Raw genomic sequence first — 17,165 nt, 5'->3', positions numbered from 1 at the left:
GCCAGGTTTTAATGTGAGTGTAGAGGGCAGAGAGTCAAGGATTAATTTAATTGTTGTTGTTTACTTCGCAACACCATAACCACATTTATTTATGAAGTAGCATCCAGAGGATCGTCATTTGCTTGTAGACGATAGACAAATTAGAGCTCTCTGTCGAAGCAAGTGAGCCTACGTCTCAGTGCGACATTTGCTTTTGATGTACAATTTAAATCAGAAGAAACAACCATGTATTTTCTTGTCTAGCCACAGCTGCGTGACGAGCATCACATCCCCTCAGTGTGTTATTTCCTTCATCTCGTATGCATTTCGACCTGTGCGCTACAACTGCACTGGGACACAGTTGTGAGAACAGCTCAAATCTGCATCAGATATCAGCAGCTACCGTGCCTGGTCTCTGTCCAGAGTTAAATTAGATGGAGACAAGACAAGAGTATATAAAGTGTAGGATCCTGGGGGACTAGAGGGCAATTATTTTCTTATCTTAATCTCTGCAGAACCCCCCCCAGCAGATTTCTTTGAAGTTGCTCCCCACACAAAAATGGGTTTTGCTTATTGTTACAGTACTTTAAATGTTTTACTTGGATGTTTGACTTCAGTGTACAGAGCGATATATGTGCAGAGTTTGACACTAGGAGGCTGTTTTCACATTCATCTGCTGAAGCAAAAAGTTTCCCTGTGCTCACATTAGCCCTGTTTGCGTGGGAGACCACGTGTGTTCTTAACACATCAGATCAGGGCACCAGATCCTCTTTTCAGTCTCTCATTAGCAGCCTTCTGGCAAAACTCCAGAGGAACATCTTCTGTGATTCCTCAAACACTGAATTTACCAGCTGTTGCTGTAGATAAATGCCATAATCACAAATGCTATTTTCGATTCTGAACTCGTCTGACCTTGGATCTCATCTGGACTTTGGAACTGTGTCAAGCTACCCTGGAATGGTTATTTTGCTGTTTAATTGTCTTTTCCCAAGCAATCTTTTACACATTCCTCAACTTTTCCCATGTTTGTAATCTTTGGTAGTTTAAGATGAGACTAATTATTAGATTTTTTCCTGCCTGCTGGACTGTTTTTTAAAAGCTGTTGGTCAAACTAAATCACAGTCTCAGTCCAGGGACCCGAGTTCAGATTTACAGTTGCAGACAAGCTCTGCAAACACATCCAACTGCTCAAGTCAATAATGCCTTGATCTGCTTCCAGCGCAACCTCCCCAATGTTAAACTGTTTTACAGATGAGGAGCCCAATGGTGCTTCTCAGCAGATAAATTTACCCCCTGGAGCAGTGTCAGCATTTTCAAGGTGACAGCTGAAGCTTGCAGCTCACTTTCTCTTATGTGTTTATTAAACCATCCCCGTCAATCAAAGTGGTCAAATGCCTTGCTGATCTTTTCTCATTGGGCAAACTGGAGCTTGTAAGATTGTCAAAACTTAACCACTCAGGTGGACAATAGATTTACATTTTCCACTGAAAAGACATTACAAAATAAAGCACAACTATGAAGAACTGTTACGCTGCTGCTGTGTCAGCGGTTTAAAAGCTGAATTCCAGATAAAGAGTGCTCCCATAGGGGTAGGAATTTCCAGCTTAGAAACTATTTGTTTTTAACTAGTCGAAATGCTTGCAAATGTAGAAAGATGTTCAGTGTCAATGTTTTCTTGTTTCTCTGTCAGTTCCTGACAAAACTGCTGCCATCCTTAAACCAGGAGCAAGCTTACATAACAGAGTATGTATAATAAAATGAAATGAAAGCTATATAGTGGTTAACACTTCCACATGCCATGACCTAAATATTTACTAAATTATAGGTTATCAGGCATTCTTTCAATTCATGCCCCAAATATGCCATCCAGTATCTTGCCATGTAGCTTAACAAGTTGCCATAATTGTTTTTCAAGTCTCTCCCTTCAAATAATGTCATAAATATTTTCCACTGTCCCACTTTCGTGCATTTCTTCAGAATCCGTGATGACAAGATGAAGAGATAATACTCTCCTTTGTTTTGATCCTTTAGATGTCTGTACTGCATATAGACCTAATAGCCACTACTGATGGTTACTGTAACTTGGTTACAGTCTGGGCTGCATTCATGTACCTCTCTCTGCAGGGGTGGTAGGAACACCAGCAAGAGGTCAGAAGTTATTTTCAAGTCACTTTTAAGGTACTCAGAAACAAGTTATCTTAAAGGATACAGCTAGTGTTATTCTCTCTCTCTCTCTCTCTCTCTCTCTCCTCTCTCTCTCTCTCTCTCTCTCTATATATATATATATATATTCTTAGTGTCAATAAATCCCATGAAGCAATAAAACAATGTGTTAGTCTATCTCTATACATCACTGAATCATTTTCATATAACAGCTGGGCACTGTGGTTTTTAGCCAAAGTTACATAAACAGAAAATAGTGTCATATACAATTGCTGCACTATTGAGCATCAGGAAGGTGTGTTTGGGATTGATAAAAAAATAAATAAATAAATTACAGTCTCCATTAAGCTGGAACATAGTACCTAGTACAACGATGTGACTTATTGATGTTTGTAAGAGTTTTTGTGCAACAATGGAGGTGTATGGCAGAGAGGGGTAAGATATATCAGGCTTTGACTATACATGCAATACTTGTTGGTAGGATCAAATCAGTGTTGGCTTTGGTCTTTTCATGTGTTTTTGACAAAAAGAAAAATACTGAATATTGTCAACCATGTCCTTTAAACAAAGAGGTACTCTAAGGCTGGCGTCAACAGTCTATCCCATCTTATCCGTCAGCACGATATAATGTTTCTAGGACTGTTTGTAATCCATCACTTTGCTGTCCTGGGTGGCACTTGAGCAGGAGCTATCATTTACTGTCATCAGAACTGGAATGTCCAAAACTCCAATATTTCCTCCTTTGGAAAAATAAAGGACTAAAACCACATAAAATCACATCCCCATATTTCTGCAATTGCATACAAATATCACTCACTCTTGACCACAGTCCCTAAATGGGCTTAAAACAATATTATGATGGAAACTGAGCAACACTGTCCTGTCTAAATTTGGGACTTCAAAGCTATGAATTTTAAGATGACATTTTCCAGTTAAACTCACTCAAGGGTCGTTTTTTTGGTCACAGATTACAACACTGCTCAAATTCTTCATACATGGACATGTTTTTCAAAACATATTCTAACGGCAGCTGTGTTGATACTATTTTATTTTGGCAGACAGCTCGCTCAGCATCTCTGACAAAAGTAGTGTCCGTCAAAGTCATCCACCACCTGGTAAGTAAATTCAAGCATCACACATATGTCAGATGTGTTGCTTGGTGTTGAAATAAACCTTGAAGCTTGGCTTAGGGTAAAAGAGCAGTTCTTGTCTGAGAGGTCATACCAACAGATGTTTATGTGATTCACATGACATTTATTTGTCTTTTGTAACTTTCTGTGGTGTGATGCCTTCTTCAGGCCTCTGTCCTGCTGGATAGCTGATATTCCTGACTGTCCCTTAGATCCAGGATCAGTCAGACATGATCTGCACACATAGCAGACACACAACGTTACTCTCCCTTAGGAAGACCAGAAGACAGTTTGCTTCATTAAATGCTCGTGGTCACAGAGATTAACTTTCTTCTGAGCTCCTTAATGATACAGAATCCCATTGTATTATCTGGGAATATCTGTGTTTTGTGTGGAGATTAAAGTCATATGCTTCTTTTTATAACTGTGTGTATGAGCTTTCTTACAGCCAACACAGGCAGGCAATATCAGACAAACAATTAATAGTACACTTTGGTAGTCAAACTGGTAAGAAGGCCGAGGTAACACTGGTCTGACCACTTAATATCTGACTAAGCATCAGGAGCAAAACCCTGCTAAATAAACTCAAAGCCTAGGATGTGTTTGTTCACCAGCTGGAGGTGAACCGGGCCAGCTCAGCCTCCCAGACCACACTGGGAGACCTCACATGTTACCTACACCCATCAGACACCCATTCACCCAGTGTCTGTCAGCGTGCATTTTTCTACAACGCAACCTGAGACAGACTGCATGCCATTTGCCCAGTCAACAAATGAGACAGATAAGTACCTTTAAACAAGTTCTCTTTTACATTCAGTGAAACACCATTACACATAGGTGACTCAGTAAACGTTTGCTACAAAGAAGGGGTCGGTGCTAAGTCTGCCAGAATAATCGTGTCTTACTCAGATCCCAGCTGCTGAAATTAATCTTCACTGTCCAATCCAGTTGTTTAAAAATCATGGTAAGTTAAAAACAAAATTGTTATAATACACATAATCAAAATGATGCTATCATTTATTATATATCATCTTTTTATCATAAATATTCTACTATAAATTATTATATACTATTAATGTTAGTTATATTGTCACCTCTCTCATTATCATTTTTAAAGAGTAAAAGCAACCCCATCGCATCTCATGCGTCACATATACATGCTTTGGAAAAGCCGTGTCTATTGTACGCAAAATGGTGATTTTGCCCATGTGCTAGAAGGTAGGGTTAGCCATGCATATATTTACTGACTTAGGTTTAGGCACTAACTAATGCCATGGCTGAGGTTAGGGAAGTTGCCTCGGGGGTGCTGTCAACTCCTTAAACAAAAACATCGCTATCTAGCTAGACACCCCGGCCTGGATGCATCTCATACACACGTACCTGGGGGCATCCACTACACGCAAAATCGCCATTTTGCGTGTAATAGCGTTCAATAGACACGGCTTTTCCAAAACGTGTATATGTGACGCCTGAGCATGACAACAGGCTGGTAAAAGTACAAATACATGTAGATGTGATGTCCTGCTTCTGTTAGATATCTTTGATGGGACCTGATTCAAAAGGTCAAACTTAACAGTTTAAACAACAGATTAACATTTTACAAGGACTGGCTGTGGTGAATCCTTGCCTACCTCCCAACACCTGCCATGCAACTGAAAACACCACAGCAGACACACACCACACACTTTGCGCACGCTCCTTGAGGTTGTGGTTGATTGTGTTGCTGAGGTGTACAGTAGCAGTACAGGCTGCGGCTCTGGCAGGGACACATGCAAACCCCCCCAGGAGGAAAATTGGGATTCTAATAAATCCTTCATCTGGGGGAGAGGGAGCTCAACACTGTGGGTGTCCTCTTTACTGCTGGTGCTTTTCTAAGCAAAAGGGAATGGTTCAATCAAAGTTGCAGTGTGTTTAGGCACTACAAAGCACAGTTTTGGCAAGCGGGACAGTTGCCATGTGACAACACAAGAAGAGTAAATCTTGTTTTTTTGCACTTTGCAAAAAACACCTTGTTTGCGTATTCACTGCATCACGCATCATGCATGCAGTACACGTATGCTAGAGTTAAACAAGCAATAGCTGCCGAAAAAATTTATGATTGAAGATAAAAATGAGCGAACAAATAGCGCCAGGAGATAAAACACTGACACCACCAGACTCCCAATCTACGCCGTTAGATTGAATCGCTAGACGTGGATCAACCTCACTTGCATGGAGGTGGTTTGGCTTTGAAAAGATGGATGTTGCTCAAAAGACATCAATCTGTAAACTATGTCAAAAATCGGTTGCCATTAAAGACCACGAACTAACCACCACACGGAATATCAAGAATATGAGAAAGTCCACAACAGACTGAAACCAGCCATGGTACCAGCACAAAAACAAACTCGGTTCAACGGTTCAAACACCGCTGCACTGATGACGGAATCAAAGCCACTAAGACAACAGCTACAGACAGAACTCGGGGGTAATATAGCAACAGATGAAATGGTTTACTCATACTTGCACTGTTTGATGTCAGTAACACGTGCTGGTGATTTCACTGTTTTTATATTGTTTTCACTTACATGCTTCAGTTTAAATACATAAACAAGACTTGTTTCCATTAATATCATTAGTAAGCAACAATTAATATCCTATTGTTAACCATTTTTATTCAGCTCACAGACTGGCATAAAGTTTAGTTTGTAATAACTTTGGTGATGCCCTTACTTTTCATCTCGCGCCATCATCACATCAAACTTTTAATTTTTCCAGTATTTTGGATTATGACTAGGCCTAAATCTCCACAAAGCTTATGACATTCCCATCAGTGTCACATGTACTTTGTTTGGCATGGTTAAAGACCTGTTGTTATTTGACCTGTTGATATTTCAGGGAACAAAAAGAATAGGATATCAATAAGAAAAATGTTAAATATAATAAAGGCAAATGATTAAGTAATCAGATTCTTTTCAAACATTTAAGAACATTTTGGCCGAGTCACACAAGAAAGTGGCACAGTGAATTTCATGCGTGCATCTTTACATATTATTGTGCTATTTGGCGTAGACACTTGCTAGCCGATAAACTGTGGAACTAACTGCTAACTCGCTAGCAACAGCTCTGAGTTTCTTTCTATTTCCTCAGCATGTGGCTGTTTACTCTAAGTTTAACGCTTTTTTGCATTAATCGACTGATCACAGCTCTTCTATTTAAATGAATTTAATTTTTGCTACAAATGTACAAAACAAATGTCAGAGTTGTGGCAGATGAGCTGTGAGTGATATGATTTTGGTTTGTTTGGAAAAAGCATCAAGTGAAACAAGTATAAACCATTAAGCATTTACCTTCCAAGTTGCCTTGAGGCATAGAGACAACATTAGGCTGCTGACAAAGCTCCAAGTAATTCTTTTTATATTTCAAATACTAGTGGCTTGAGTTTTGTGTTAGACAGGTATGCTAGAGCAGCATTTAAAGGAAGATGTCCTCTTCCTCTCATCTCTTTGGCACTGTTTACTGAGAATAACCTGCTCTTGTGTTGATTGACACCTTTGTGTCTTGTTGTCAATTTTCTGAATTGCTTTGTCAGTAGACTGTCATAGTTGTCACATAAAACCACCAGGTAATGCGTTTAAGTGGCAGGTAACAACATGGTCCAGTCCAAAGTCTGGTTTTAGTTTTCTTTAATGGACATTTGAAAGTTCACATTAATTTAGGACACAGTTTACTGGCTTGTTATAGCTGTGGTAACACAGAACTCATCAGTTTCCTATTCCCCAGTGGCAAGCAAATGCTCAGTTTTAATTACAAGGTTTCTGGGATACATCAACCAAGACAGCAAAATTTAGTTAAATATTATGAAAGGTTGTAATGAGATTACAGTGATTTATGGAAACTAATTGGGCTCTGTTGTCATTATTTGGATTGCCATTATTATGGGCTAAAATTCATCATGATACATACATGCTTCTTGACATCTGCATAACTTAATCAGTGGGCTTACTGGATTGGTCAGGACCCAGAGGTAAGAATGGAGGCTTTATGGGTCTACACTGACTGCAAGAATGTTTCGTCAGGGATCAATAATGAGTATATAAAAAAATGTTAAATCATTTTCAGCGTTTGTTTTGCACCTTCTGACCTGTTTCTACAGAAAATGTTAACAATGTTCTAATTCATAATCAGTTTCCATTATTGTGTGTGTTTGATTTCATTATTCATTCAAGAAATACCCTATTAAACTTAATTAGAGACCAAAAATACAATATCAATAATGTTATTCATATCCCTAGATACTGTAGAATTGGAAACAAACTCATGAAAAGTGAATAACAGAGGGCCATTGGATTTTTCTGCAGGGCATCTGAGCCCTACCAGCCGTTATTGTTGGCTGGGTTTCTGCCTTCTGATGGGGCCTGGAAAACATATATCCCTGCAAGAGGCTCCAGTAGTTGTTGCTGCTCATTGCTGCGTCTCAGCAGGCAACGCACCCCTGTATTATGCCTCCCAATCGGAGCAACACCGGAAAGTGTCAGACTTTGACCAAGACTTTGGCATTTGCAACCTGAGGGAAACAAAACACTTAGCTTCTGTTTCTCCACTTTCTCCTGACACAGCACATTGCCAAAGGCACGTGTCCACAGGACCTCCAATGGAGCATTACACGCAATGCAGTGCAAATGGCAGCTGGACGTGAACACATTAGTGAGTTTGGTCATATTCAAAGTCTCATTTATCAGCAGCCTCAGTTGGCTTGTGCCACATCTTCATTCAGCAGATGACAAAATACCCTCACAGGGCCAATACTCACAGGCCCAGCTGTCTGTAAACACAACATTGGTACCATTGCATGGTAGTCATTAAATGTTTCCTTTAGCCGCACCAAGCTTGGTATCACATAGCTCTGACTTATGCTGGAGCTGTGATGTTGTTCTGGTGCATAGTGTGGAAAGCCTCTGAGCCTTTTGATGTGAAGCTCAAAATTAAACAGACATTTCAGAGGAAATATCCCCAAAAGTGACATGGGGGTTGTGATGTTTCCTGGCAAACTTCTTGTCCAATCAGTGCTGTCTGACTAAAGTTGTCAGAGAAACAAAAGGGCTTTAGTGCAGGAGCGCAGCCCAGCACAATCTCTGATTGATTCACCAGTTTTTCTTCATCAGCATTTAGAGGAGTTTGATGAAAGAGGCTTTGACCTTTCTTCTGATTTGGAACATTACTCATCCTTTGCTGTTTCTTAATGCTCTAGATGGAGTTTTATTTTCTTCTCTTCTATCTGGAATCATCTGCTAAAGAAATCTCGCTTTAGCCTTTTGAAAATGGATTTGGTCGATGAAGCTTTGCAACAGTTTAGAATGAAATTCAATGGTAGACAGGGCTTTTACTGAGACAGAAAACATTATATATTTGCTAATAGTGATTTGACATGGGCCATAAATCAAAGAGGTACAGTAGCAAATACTGTAGATAATGCATTCTGCAGCCCAAACAATCACGTGGAATAAGCCTTTACAACCAGTAAGAAGTGAGAGGGCAAATGCAGGAATGCATCCTAGCATTTGTTTTTGTTACCTTTCACAAAAAAAAAGATTAGGATTACACTGATTCCTGTACTGCTCCGCAAGTCCGATCCCATCCTGCATCAAGATCTAATGGAATAAATGCATATGCAATGCTCAGATCTATTCATTGACTTTAAAGTGGATTCATGTTTATATTGTACAAGCAGCCAAAGCTCCCATTTGGAAAATGTTGCATGCAGCTGTTGGTGACTGGTAGTAGTAATGTTCCCCATGTGCAGAACAACTCCAAAAATATAGTTCCTAACATTTGTTGTTGGCAGTTCATCTGAGATGACCTGACTGGAACTGCAGTGCTAAAAATTTCAGATCTTCGCTGATAAATTGCCAGAAGGGAAAATAATGGTGTGTACATTTCCACTCAACACTTAAAATACTTTTTTAATAGTTACACATTGTATAGAAGCAATACATTTCTATAACTTTAACAGCACTGCAGAGCTAACTATACTGATATGTTGAATAGGCCCCCCTTCTCATTTTTTCCATCGAGAAAAGCCTTTTTGTTGAGCCACATCCAGACACCCACCCTCACTTTATTTCAAAACAGCCATTTGGCCCCCAGAGACATAGCTTAAGCATGTTTCAGCTTTACCGTAAACGCTCAGACATGACAGCAGAGAGTTACAACTCCACCATGGGAGGGAACCTCCGATTTGTGGGGCATGCAGGCAAGTTGGAGGGGAGGGGTACAAAGGGGTTCCCGGCACTCGTAAAGGCTGATGCCTGGATATTTTATTCCCTTTTTCTGAGAAATCACCTTTTTGACAGAGAGGGGAGAAGCCCCAAAAATGTGTGGGAAATTTCTCACATTCTTGCTTGTTCTAGTGACTCTGATAGGGTGTTCAGCATGTTCTTCTACTCTGATCTCTTTTTATAGCACACGTGGGTGTCTTGTTTGTTTCCAAACCTCACACACAATTATGATTCAAAAGCTGGAGAAGTCTCTTGAAGGTATTTACTGACTGATGACTGGGGAAACACATATGGCAAGCACATGTAGTGAGAGTTAATCACCTCTGCCTCAAATATTTATTTATAAATCCCATTGTATCCAGGTCAGCCTGTATGTGTGTGGTGCTGATGTGTAAAATGACCAATTCACTGTTTTGCCAAAAAAAAGAGAATATCAGAAAAAGACTAAGCCTTGATATTTAGTGCATGATGTACATAAATTATAGCTGAGAGCCTTCCAGTGAACATCTGCATGTGCTGGCGTGTTCCACATTACGAGTAACTGGAAGTGATGCACAGTTCCCCATAGACCTGCAAAAACATGACTTGGACTTAAGAATTAATCTGTTTGCATAACATACATGTTGACCAGATTGCAGCCAGCACACAAGTCATCTCTGTCACCTGATGTATAACAATTAGAACCTGCAATTTATAGTCATAATGCACTTTTATGGACATGAAGTTGAGATCAGTCAGAGCAACAGCAAATTTAATGGATTAATTGTATCCCAGGATTTCAAATAAAAGCCATGATGGCAATGCCGGCTAGTATGCACCGAAAGAAATCTGTAAAATAGATCTCTTAAAAAACGTCCAAGAAATATAATTGTTTATTCTCCGTACATGTTTGCATGAAGTGTACATGAAGATATGTACAACATGCTACACCTCGTTTTTCATTTTAACATGACTGATTACCCAATAGTCACTCTCAGCTCTATATTTATTGAACTGCTTTATTTTAAACACGGCGTGTTGGTTCACTGATGTTGAACCACAAGAAAAATAATCAGATGTGGTCTGTTTTAGTGCCCTCCTGAGCAACCAAGACAACACAAGCCTAAGCTGGTGCCCCAGGCTGCTGCTTAACGGAACTGATGCTTGGATGAGTTATTGTATGTGAGCTGTTCGGTTGAACCTGGCATTACAGTAAATCACCTTTTATAAAAATGCGGTAACAATGTGACATGTGTCAAGACCGCCATTTACAGCATATACTTAATCCATTGTGCTCAGCCGTCAAGGTGGTGTTTGAGTCATGTTAAATTGCCTGCAAAGCATTTCTCTCTCATCAGTAAAACAAACTAAACTGCACTCTGCATAAAGCCCCAAACTAAAATGATTAAAATGATACCTTTCAAAGAGCTGTAATAACTCATCTTAATGTATATGTTATGCTGGCGGATGAGAACCTCCAGCTCTCAACAACCCCCCTGCAGCTGCAGGAAGAACACGGAGAGAAATGCAGTGATAGATTTTCAAGATGTAGGGACTAGCACAAGCAAGCACTCCTTTTAACTACTCTCCAGGCGCTTGCAGGCCGAATGGTAACAGATTCAATTGGGGGGAAAAAAGCCAAGACAATATCTGTGTTTGGGTACATTCCTAGGCAGCATTCCCAGACACCGACAGTGGCTTTAGTGACGCTCAGAGAGTGTGCTGGCTATGCCAAGTTTATTCAAAATACAGGGACAATTTGAAGAGTGTGCAAGTAGGTGATTGATGGAAGGAATGAGAGGTAAATGGAATAGATGGGAGAAGGTAAGAACATTGTTTGATCAGCCACTCATGTCACACATACCTCTAGTGAAGGTGCTGACAGTAACCCATTTGTATATATTGTGTGCATCCTTGCCACATATCCAAAGAAACCTTTTTGAGTTAAAGTTTACCACTTTGCCTGTGAGGCTTGGCAGACATCTTTCCCCTGAGTGGAAGAAGCAGAACAAGTGGCAGTAGGTAAAATCCTCTTTATCAAGCACAAAGAAGATAATAAACTGCTGCCATTAATTAGCTTTTTCGCTGTGACCCTGACAGACTCTGTTGATTAGTTTCCAGGAGAAGAGCAGTGGAATGGCTTTAGATGGCACACTGCCCAGAACACCGTGGACACTTACTGTACATAGCCAACTGTTTTGAATCAGGGGTAAATACTGCATGGTACATTTACAGACCTTAAAAGTGATGCCAAACAGGAAAGAAAACTCTAAGTAAATGCCACAGATTTGCAAGAGTGCATGCAGTCAATCTTCACATGCAAATGTCTAGACAGGGATACATGTAAACAAACAAGGAAGGTTTGAATTATGACTGTATATGATGGAGGAGGGAAATGCACTCAAATTCATATATTTTTACAGGGTTTTTAAGTTGCAAATATCTCAAACCAGCTCATGCATAAGAGACAAACATGATCATGTGCAGGAAGTGCTGGGAATTCAAGGACAACCTATAGCTTATACCTTGAAGTGTATAACCTATAGCTTAAGGCAAATCCGCGCAATAAAGCTAATGTTACTGGAGAATATTCAAATCCCACCTGGTTCTACTCAGTAAAAACATCTGCAAGAAGAGAAGGAATTCCAAAGATAGGACAGCTTTTGCCTGAATTTGCATCATAAAAAATACCATTTTAATCAGTGACTGGTATGCACAAACAATGTTTATCTGCAATGTGGCACATGCACCCCAGAAACTGGAGGGGGTGACAGCGCTTTACTTTACAGTTTTATTCATGAGGTTAAAATGTTTTCAAGCCATACTTTAAAGTTATAGTTTATAGCTATAATTTTATGTTATCTCTAGTCGTAGCTCAGCTAGGTTAGTCATGTGCCACTGATCGTAAAAGAAGCGACACACTGAACTCCACAAGAAGAAGATTCATGTCCCAATCCTGACTCTCGTCTCTGATCTTCTCACCTAAACAGTAAATAACATTCATTTTAGACATGAATGATGCTGTTTTCCAAGCATGTTCTCAACTCCAAGCACATGTGAGTAAGTCCTAAGGCCTGGGATGAAAAGTGATTTCATGCCACGTATAAATGTATGCATAGTGACTTTACAGAGCTTTTTTCTAGAGCTATGGCCAAACGGAGCATGTAGGATGACTTTGTTGCTATAAAGTTATATATTTCTTTCCTATAGATGAAAATTTTGAATCAGAAACAAAAGCCAAACAGAAACATGCAATCATCTGCAAGAGATACATTAACCCCTTAAATCCACTTTTACTGCTATAGTCAGACGACGATTTAGCTTCGTGGGCAATGGCCAATATTTTGGGGCTTACAGGTTGGATTTATGGAGATTTGTGGAGACCAAAACAGAGCTAAAATTAAAAGTAACATAGGATTTACATTTGTCAGATGGGCAGAAACACGTCCACGAATGACTAATAATGTTGGTCTGTGTCTGCTGAATGTGTAAATAGGCAAGTGTTTGCTAACATGTTAGCCATACCAAATTTTTAAGAGTATAAAAAACCCTTTCTTCGATGACTATATCCACAAAGTCATCTTAAATGCTGGCTGTGTATGTGGGCAACTGTTTGCTACCAAGTTTGCCATATCAGCTGTTTGTTAAAAAGGTGATAACATATTAATGTTCTGTTTACAGCTTGTTGCTGTGCCTCTAATTTGCCAAAAAAAGTTAAGTTGATAATGTCTATATCACTTCTATATCAGTTCCATCTCTATATTCAAGCTAAATTATGTTTACTATTGAGTGAGATATTCCAACCCAAGGTGACTTATGGCTGCACCCATCCAATGTAAATATTCTAGATTTCAACTTGTATATACTGTACATTAATATACACATTTCCCTCATATATACATTTTTGGAAACTTTGGGATGTCTGTTCCCCTACAATATAAAATAAAATTCTGAGGCCTTGAACAAAGTCTATTTCTGTGGATGTTTTTAGCATTATAGCAAATTGACTGAGATTTTTTTTAATCTATGAAATTAGCCAACATCTTTGTTCACATATGAGGACTAAATAGGTCAAGGGTCACTCAGTTTGGTTTGCCTAAACTCACTGGTCCTGTGAAGAGGCAAACAAAAAGCACTGGAGGTGTTTATTAAAGTCCCACCGTGGCAGCACGGCTCATACCTAACTTTGCATCACCACGGACCTTTTGATGTCATGGGAAAGATGCAGGGTGGCATACTGTACTAACTGTGGAGCATTGTTATTAAAATGGCTGTTTAGTGTCTGAGGAGGTGCGGCTCGGCCTCACCTGGCTGCCATCACTGAAGGTTGTTTCACTATCAGTTTAATATACTTCAGGGTTGGTATGGCGAGAGCACAGTTCCTAAAATCTGTGTGGAATTTTAAGATTAGTCCAAGAAAAGCAAGGTTGCATAACATACTGCAGCATAAGCATGCATGTGGGAAGATGAAATAGTGCCATTAACTTTTAGTGTTCAGCTCAATGCACAAAATTGTCAGTGAGCTATTTTCTTTATAAAACTAGTATTTTCTGCTGAGGAATTGTGGGGGAGACGGGCTCTAATGGTGCTCTGTTAGAAAGGTTTGCCTGGAAGCTCATCCCACTTACCTCACCAAAGTGATAATAAACCCATTTCCATGTAGTAGGAGCGCTGAAATTTCACTAGACCATATTCACAATTTCCAAAAAAAGAAAACAAAAATACAAAACAATATCATTTTCTGTGAAATCTTGTGTTTTGCAATAGAAACGGATGTGTTCCAGAGAGCTGATGAATCCTGCTGCTCTGTAACTGAAGAAGAATCTTCGCAGCCAAACTGCACATACTGTAGCTACTGAGCTCAAGAAGGTAACGTGATGACTAGCAAATGAATATTTCCAATTTTGCATCATGAAAGTAAATGAAATGTTACAACACCAACTGCCCGTGACTGAATGTCCATGTCTCTCTCTGATAACAAGCAAGGCACTGAAATTTTAAAACTTGGAGCCGTTCCACATGTGGACTTGATTTGGAAGGGTTCAAAACACTTCTTTGCTTTGTTGCTGAGAGTTGGATGAGAAGACACTCGTGAAACACTCGTGTCTGCACATTAAATATGAATCTAGAGCCAGGAGACAGCTTGCTTAGGTTGGCTTAAAGACTGGAAGTAGAAGGAAACTAAGAAAACTAAGAAAGATAAGCAAGTTGGCAGATGTTTTCACCTTAAGACAGGCTAGCTGTTTACCTCTGCTGATAAACCTACTGTCCATTATGACAGACCATGTTAGCAACTAGCCAGTGAACATGGTGAAGCATTTTGCCGCTTAACAGCCAAATATCTTTCTCAGGAGTTGGTGGTGTCTGCTGTGTGTGTAAATATGCAACTGTTTGCTAACACGTTAGCCCTAACAACCTTAAAACCTTGTTCTTTGACTATATCCACAAAGTTTTCTTAACTAATCTCTGACAATACAGCTGCCACAATTTCTTACTCTTTTTGACATTCCTCTATTTTTTGAAAAGCTCTAATAGTTCTGACTTGGTCTTCAGGTGGACTTTCCCTTAATTAAGTCGTACGATTGCTTGTGGAACCATTTAGATACACTTTCCAAATAGCCATTATCCACTTGTGTGGTCATTGGGAACTCCAGCGTGATGAGCCTGAAAGACTCAAACCAAACACTTTCAAAAGACCTTCAACATTCCTCCATACAGTTTTCTTCTTACAGAGTGGCGTGTGGTCTGTCAGCTCATTAGTCAAAGGTGTGCATTTAGAAGGAGAAAAGTGACAGAACAGCAGCGAGCATTTACCGCCATCACTCACCAAATCAAAAGGGCTCTGTGCTTGTACAACTGGCAAGAGAGGCGCAACACGGATGGCTTGGTGTCTTTCTGTAAACAGTAAGAGAAGACAAGCTTTCAGAAGGTCGGTCCAACATAATCAGACTCTGACATCACTTACCGGATTCAAGCAGACTCACTGCAACCAATTAATCATTCTCTTCCATGCATATATCCAAGGGTGAGCTAGCTAAATGCCACCACAAGAAGATCTAATCCCCTCTCTGGTTCTTTGCAGTGGCGGTGTTTAGCACAACAGATTCCCTGAAACTGAAATCCAATAGATTTTTGCACATACAGCTAAATGTCTAAGCATCAAACATGATGAAATGATTAATGGTGCATATAAATAAGTGCAAAACATTGAAAATCGTTTATATACAGAAAATTTTTAAAGATTGTATTTTACCATAGACAGAACAGATTTCTATAATGCTGCCTCACAGTTGATTTTCACCAAGCCACCGCTCCAAAGCCACCGGTAATATCCACATTTCCCTCTTTTACCCGTCCGAGGCCAAGTATGGATTATGATCAATGATTTACAACAGCCAATGGGTCCAAGTCACTTTAGTGTTCTGGCATGTGCCGAAGACAAAACAGCTGAAAGAATTTTTTACAAAGTGTTTAATCTGGCAATACACTGCCTTTGGTTCCTTTCATAAATTATATATTTTGATTCCCACATTTCCATGGAAGAAACCTGACCAGACAGGATTAAAGGATTATTGTTAGCACATCAATCAACAATTGTTCCTAAAATAAAAGATGATCAGTTACCAATGATGACCTTGCTGGTCACCACAGTTTGTAATGGTTTATGAGTAAGTCATGTTGTTCTGTAAGGGACTATAGGAATATAGGCCTCTTACTCACTGCACTTTCACTCTCAGGCTGTTGTCATTTTTTTCCCCCTTCAACATGACTTACACAAGCTTCCTCCCCCTGGGCATGTTTTGTGACAGATAAAGTGAAGAATGATGCGTTCAAGCCCAGCCTGCTTGCCAAATGACATAAAAGTTAACAATACAAGTCGTTAACACATGCTTGTTTTTCAAACACACCTTCACATCTTTTTTTGCTGTTAAAAACTACAGCTGCAGGGGGCGTTAAAATGGAACCTCTCCACGTCAAAGGTGGCCCAGACTTGAAATGTTTGATGACTTAGTCATTGCGAATGATGGTAAATTTCAGGAGAATGTCTTAACCTGTCTGTACGATAACACTGTTAACACTGATTTGCTGCATCATATGTTAACTAACATCAATCCTATAAATTGTCCATCTTCAAATGTTGTTACAGTTAAGCGTGCTGTTTCCATGCTGTCATAAACACAAATCTGATGCAGCTTTACAGAGGGAAAACCCCACATTGATTTGATTTGCTTAATGAAGTCAAGTTTTTAAGGAACACAAGGTAGCATTCAGAACATATCAAAATCCTGTAATACTAATGTTTCTCTTTATGTTAGTATAGTCACTTTTTAAAATTGGATTTGCACTTGTCGCTAATGCACATCACAGTTTGCTCGATAAAAAAAACATTTAAAAAGCTACAATCTAGACCACTAACTGTGATAAAGCTTGGTTTTATTTCATTCCTTAAGCACTCCTCCATCTGACACACATACAAGTGCTATAAACAAGTGTTGAAATCCCCAGAAGGCCTGAGACCTTTGAAGACACAAATCCCCGCTTGTAGCTATAATCATATTTTGGTGAAAGTCTTACTAATACTTATGATTGTCTTTCATGTAGCCGATTTAATTAGCTTTAGCCCCAGGCAATGGCAAATGGCAAATACAGTGCAGAA

The sequence above is a fragment of the Micropterus salmoides genome, unplaced genomic scaffold (genome assembly GCF_014851395.1).
Source record: "Micropterus salmoides isolate LMB-PRFRI ecotype aquatic unplaced genomic scaffold, ASM1485139v1 Ms_hic_scaffold_19, whole genome shotgun sequence".
Lineage (NCBI taxonomy): Eukaryota > Metazoa > Chordata > Actinopteri > Centrarchiformes > Centrarchidae > Micropterus > Micropterus salmoides.
This window is presented reverse-complemented; position numbering follows the sequence as displayed.